The 6,465-nt window shown below is 46.9% G+C and overlaps 2 protein-coding genes across 2 annotated transcripts in view; one reads left to right on the forward strand and one right to left on the reverse strand.

The window, feature by feature from the left end:
* Window positions 1-6,465, reverse strand: part of MCF2L2 (MCF.2 cell line derived transforming sequence-like 2) — a 307,244-nt gene that overhangs the window by 100,173 nt on the left and 200,606 nt on the right.
* The window catches only part of B3GNT5 (UDP-GlcNAc:betaGal beta-1,3-N-acetylglucosaminyltransferase 5), a 20,254-nt gene continuing 18,041 nt past the window's right edge, over window positions 4,253-6,465 (forward strand). Inside the window, exon 1 of the mRNA XM_019503362.1 lies at window positions 4,253-4,360. The gene's annotated coding sequence lies outside the window, so the exon portion shown is untranslated. The remainder of the gene's footprint in view (window positions 4,361-6,465) is intronic.

The raw sequence follows: 6,465 nt of genomic DNA on the forward strand, positions 1-6,465 counted from the left end.
GCTAGGAGCTGGAACCAACTTCCAAGGGAAGTGGTGCTGGCCCCTACCCTGGGGGTCTTTAAGAAGAGGCTGGATGCCTACCTGGCTGGACTCATTTGAGTCCCGTTTTTGTTTTGGGGTTTTGTTGTTCTCCCGCCCTGGCGGGGGGTCGGGCTAGAAGATCTACTAGGTCCCTTCCGACCCTAAATCTATGAAACTATGAAACTATGAAACTATAGGTCTGGAAATGCACAACTCCCTACATAGCACCCTATAACTAATAACACAAGTCCCTATATCGCACCAGATCTTCAGCCTCTGCCAATGGCTTTGACAATCTAATGATGCAAAACCTTAATGAGGTTTTTGCCAGACAGTGGAGGATTTCCCCCCACACCTCCTTTGTTAGCTCTATACCACCGGAAGACTGACTATCAGCGCTGCTTTGACACCTCTCCCCTCCAGCTCTTTCTGTAGGTAGCCAGACAACATCACTGCTTCCTGTGACTTGAGCACAAGTATCAGGCCATTTCACAGGTTTTGTTCCTTAAAGCTCCTGTTTCTGGCGTCTAGTGATTTTGGTAGAGTCTTAGCTCTTATAATGAAAGGAAAGTTCTGGCACATGTGGATGCAGTAAAAAACTTGAAAATGCAAACTTAAGGATCTGAATCAGAAGGGGTGGGGGGGAGAGAGAGAACTTAAAGAATAGCTCTTCTTTTAAACCCTGGCGACATTTCAAGACAATGATTTTTGAATGCCCCAGGGTTGGCAAAGCTAGTCTGGTGCATGTGGAGTACAGCTATTTAGCAGGACATGCTTCACAATGCCCAAGGGCTTAGCGTGGGGGCAGTGTGGACTTAGGGATCCAGATACTCCCAGGCAGGGGTCCTATCTGTGGATCTCTTCTATTCTGCCATGGTTCTTATACTATCCTCATCCCAAGAGCTATTAAAGTCAGATCTTCAAGACCCCCTAACTCCCTAAACAGCTTTGAGGACAAAGGCTTGAGTGCCTTCTGGTACTGCATTAAATAATACATCACATGCAGTTCATTTTGTCTTTTGCCTCCAGGGGGAGAAGTGTGCGTACAGTTAGAGTGCTTTGCTTGGCATGGTTTGTATTGTTAGAAATGTGCACACTGCTCAGTCTGTATATTAGAGAAGGTCAGAATTGGGGCCCAAGTAGATAAGACGGACAAAGTGTGGGTGGAGAAAAGGGATGCAGTATATGGACAAACTAATGATGGTGACACTTGGCCAACATCTTGTTCCATTATTTTGTTTTTTGATAGGATATGGTGTAGGAATGGATTTTTAAAAATAATAATACAAGTTTTCAATGGATCTGACCCAACACATATTTTATAGGATATATGGAAGATTGGGATGGACAGGAGGAAAGGGTTAGTTTTTAGCAAAAATAAAGGAAAGGCCAGAGAGATAAGAAAAAAAGGACACAATCATATTATTCCTGGCAAATTGCAAATTGTCACTTACAGCTATGAACCCTTCCCACCTGTGATTTCAAGTTATATATCGAGTCCGCTACCCCCACGGATGCTACATGGAGACGCTCGGGAAAATTAGGACAACTTGACCAGCAGTTGGCAGTTAGAAAGTGTGTCCCTTTTATGCAGATGAACATCTTCAGGAGAAAAGTAGCTTCCATTCCCTGTAGCAAAGGTTGATTCATGAATTGTCTACATTAGGTGGCTGATGCTATAGTTATGCCACATAGCTATGGAAGCAGAGCCCCCTGGCAGAGACATGGCAGACACTAGCACAATTTGTCTGCTCAGCTTCACCACCTGAAACCGGGACAAAAGCCTTATGTCAGCATAGCTGCGTCCATACCAGTGGTTTTGCCACCAGAGCTATGACAGCCAGAAAGTGCGACTACCCTTTCACACCCTTTTATGACTGCACAACTGGAGTGCAGAGTACTAAGCTACAGAGTACTAAGGCCACTTTATTTCTGAATGAGGGCATTCACTTAGGTTCAACACTCATTAAATTAAACACATCTGACTTTGTTTTCCTAAGGCCTCAGTGCCTGGCATCCTGCACTTCTAGCCTTCTTGGTTGCTGAGATGCTTGAAAATGTAAACCCGGAAAGCTACAACCCCAGGAGACAACTAACCCCAAAGTGTTTCAAAAAAAAAAAGTAATCATTAATCATTTTAAACCAACCTCCCATTTGGTGGGAGTTTGTCTTGATTCTTGACTGTTTGCGGCTGGCAGCTGAAAGTAAGGATAGCAAAGAATGACCCTAAATATATTCAAAGTGGCATTACATTGAATTTTAGCAAAGTTATGTTTAACAAGTAAAAACGAATCATGTCGCTTTCAGTTAGTTGGAAATAATCCAGCTACTGCTTTATTCCCCCCCCCACACACACACTTTACCAGTTTCAACTGGAAAACAAGAACAGGACAAACTGGTGTCTCCAGCCAAGAATCCACTGCCCTGAGGCTCTTTGGAAATCTACCATGGAGCAGCACTCGCTCTCACTGTTAAAAGAAACAAACTAAATGCATGAATTTGATGTCCTCTAAAAAAAAAAAGGAAGATATGTAAAACCAGACTTCTGGATGCTATCTGGGCAAAGCAATCCAGTGAATTACGACAGGACTCCTTGTAAAGGAGTTATTGGGTATGCCAACTGAATGATGTGTCGGTTTATTTCTATGAAATAAACTATGAAACTATTACTGTTTTTTAAACATCTCTTCTAACACAGTAAATTTACACAGCACTTTATAAACACATTTTCTGCTAAGGAGATCTAGTCATTACTTTGTATTACTGTGGGATTAGGCAAAAGAACAAAGAATCTGGGAAGGAATAAAAATATGTGCAGTAGTAAGAAATACTGCATCAGGGGAAAAAGAAAACAGGTCTCTAGGTCTGGAAAGATTTTTCCAAGTAAAATCCATCAGTAGGGAAAAAAGAAAAAAGAAACCCCACTGAACAGAGGTGGTGCTAGGATTTATTTGTTGATGACTTAAAATCAATTTGAAAACGCAAACTTCTCCACACAGGTCATGATCACATTTAACATGAAAGTTTCTGTTAAGCCAGTGATACTGTCAGGTGTGATTCAAATTCAGAATCGCAACGGCAGGAACAAAATTGATTGGCTAAAGTAGCAATGTTGTGCTCTTATCTATTTGTATTTAATAATGCATCTCAAATTGCTTCAGACTCTCTCTCTTAAAAAAAACCCAATCAAACAAACAAAACAACAAACTAGTATGGCACCGGTTTTTCAGGGACAGTTTAACTGCATCTTAATGAGCTATTTCCCCTCTGTATTTTCAATTTGCTAAAAAGATTTGGGACAGACCTGAGAGTGTTTTCAAAAAGTTGCATGGCTTTTTCAGCATCCTTTAAAAAACCCCAACAGACTCACAACACTGGAACTCTTCAGCTATGTACATATATATGCACATCTATATTTTGCTTTCAGTCAGTTCATCACAGCCTACCAGCAGCTGAAACCAATTCATCCTGGATGTACGAATATTAAGAGGGACTCTTTGAGGTCTATTTTAAAGACTAGGTTTTGGGAGGAAAACAAATAACAGGTCCACCTGGAAAAGGAGCTTAGTGTTCCCAGTAACTCAGCATCTTTAAAGAAAAATGATGGGCACCTTAAAAATGCGGAAACTCCAGATCAGAATGCTTTAAAAAAAATCAGGTTTCAAACGCTTCCCCCCACCACTAGAAAGTCTCCTGTGCTGCTTGCAACCCAACACTGGAGCAGGATACTAGGAGCCAGAGAGTGCAAATGACTCATCTGGATTCATTGCCTGATGATTTTATTAAAAAAAAAATCTCCTGGCTAATAACAAGAAATGAATTAAACTGTCAGAGAACTGGAGCCGTCATTATCCACCTTGTCAATGCTGCAAGTGGAAACAACTTTAAGGTTTCATGTTTGACCTTGGAAAAGAGATGTTTTTTCTTTTGGAGAGTTTCTTCCCTGATCACCAGCTCCCCCCCCCCCAAAGTGCACAAAAGAGCTGCCTGTTTGCAAAACCACTTTAAAAAGAAAACTGGCACGTGCAAGGATCCTTAGCCAAAAGGCGCCCAGGTCAGGGAATCCCAACTAGATGCCGGGAGCAGAACAACAAAACAACCCCCCAAAACTCACTTGCCCACGGCACAAGTCTATACTGCAATGTTTTGTTGAGCGGCAGAGCCATAGATCCGACGGCTGCCTTCGTCGGGCGAGCTGATTGGCTAATGAGCCCGGGGATCAGATATGCGGGAGTGAATGAGGCTGCCGGGCACTGGAGCGGCTGATTCCTGTTGCGCTTGGGGAGGAGGAAAGCTGCTCTCCAGGGCTCTTGTTTGCAGGCATCTGGCCTTGTGGCGGGTGAGTCTCCGTCTCGGCTTTGGGGTTTGGGACAGACAGCGATTTGTGTTTTTTCTTGTTTTTTAAACTTTCAATATGTCATCTCTGCTTGGAGTTAGCAGCTGGCGCGCCCCCCAAGTGCTGCTAGGCTCATGCACTGGTTTAAAATAATTTGAACAAGGCTTTTTTAAAAAATATATCAATACAAAAAATCTGCTTCTCTGGGACATTTTGGTGGGGTTTTCCCTCCTTTTTCTCTGTCTGGTTTAAGCGAAATCTCCCTGGGTTCAGCGTGTTTTCTGCCAGAAACTCTCCCCTTCCATGCTGGAAAATGGCTCTCCGGCTCTGCCCCCAGCCCGCTCCCCAAAGCACCGCGGCTCGGCCCCGCCGGCGCTGCCTCCTGGCTGTACTCCCCTCCTACGACTCCCGAAACCCGGAGGGGCTGCTCCTCTCCTCCCTGAGCTCCGAGCTGAGCAGAGGCAGCTTCCCTGGGGAGGGAGCAGCGCTGTGGGATGGGGCTCTCTCTCTCTCACCGCTGCTTGATATTTGGCCGGAGCTTAAGCACCTCTTTGTGCAAAGAACATGTCAAGGGGGGAAAGGCTGCTTTCGAGAGCTCCTTCTTCTCTGCTAGGGGGGAGCTTGTCGCCTCCCCGCCTGGCAGCAAAACCGCCTGTTCAGAGTGGTGCTGTGCTATGAACAGCTTGTCCTCCTCCGCCCCAGCAGCCCCGCCTCGCCTCGCCGTGCTCTCTGTCCCCTTCCTCTTCCCATGCTAGGAAACTTTGAAACTGCTGTTCCCACCCAAGCAGCTAGCAAATCCGGCTCCAAGTTTCTGCTACCAGCGAGATTGCAACACACACGCGCGCTGTGTCGAAATGCCTCAAACCAGCCCTGCGGAGGCTGGAGTCGTGTGGGCAGAGCTCTGCCTCCCCCCCTGCTCTGCCCCACCCCCGGGCGAGGAGCTGGGAGCCGTGGGCAGGGTGGGGATGTCTGCTCCGCGGTTTGAGGGAAGGAAGGCGGCTCCCTTGTTTCTGCAGAACCAGCTCTCTGGCAGCAGGGCTGGGGCTTGCTGGGACGGGCTCCGCTTTTGGCTGCCCCCCTCCAGCACTGCCTCCGAGGCGTGGTCCTCAATCTCGAGTCCTGTTGCTCCTTTCGAGGGTGGGAGCAGCAGGGTGCTGCAAAAGCCCATGGAGCTCAGTGGGTGCTGTGCCACCCACCACCGAGGCTCCTGTGGATGAATGAGTTTTCTCGCCCTCCTCCTCCTCTTCTCTTCTCCTCCCATATAGTGGTGAACATGTCTCTCTCCCACGTCATAAGATGGCCTGTCTCCTTCAGCCGGGTGCCGCAGCTGAGCTCAGCGACTGTCCCGCCTGGCGTGAGGGGAAGGATGAAACACAAATGAAGCAGGTGGAAATTGGTTGGGCCTCGCTGGGCACGTCTACTGGTTCAAAAATGCACCACGTTTACTGCGCACTCAGTTTAATGCTACCTGTAAATACAGGCACTAAACTGTGTTAACAGGTGCAGTAATGGCACAGTAGCGCCAGTGCGCAGCTTTTTTGTGGCTAAAGCTCAGTAGATTAATTCTGTGTATTGGCATGTTGTGGCAAAAGCCATGCTAATGCACAGTAGACTAACTCTACCGCACATCTAGCATCTCATGTAGACACGCGCAGTGTGGTCTCTTTAGATGCTCCTGGCTTGTCTGCGTCCTCTTCCTGGGTGTTGGGTGCTCCCAGAGTTTGGAGGAGGAGTGGGGAACTGTGTTGCCTTTAGAGGATGGGATTTGGAAAATGCAGAGGGTGAATGGAAAGCCAAATGATCTTAGCCTGTTCTGGCTGTTGCCTGTTGTTGGGATGGATATAAAGCTCTGAGTTACCCATGCTATTGGGTCTGGGAGCTCTGTGTGCAGGAACTAGGGAAGCACAGCATCATTCCACTTCTTCAGAGGTTTAGTTTATTGGCCTGTCTCCTCTGCCCAGTGAAAGCTCTGCTGTGCAGGGCAGCAGCAATCCTATCAAATCTGGGCTCCTTTAGATGGGTGACTACATCTGTATAGGCTGCCTGGCCTTGTCTTGCCTTCACTGCAGGCCCAAGGAAGAAGCAGCCCTGGGGGGGGGGGGGGGGGG

Source organism: Gavialis gangeticus, unplaced genomic scaffold, assembly GCF_001723915.1.
Source record: "Gavialis gangeticus isolate Ggan-Ray unplaced genomic scaffold, GavGan_comp1, whole genome shotgun sequence".
Classification (NCBI taxonomy): Eukaryota; Metazoa; Chordata; order Crocodylia; family Gavialidae; genus Gavialis; species Gavialis gangeticus.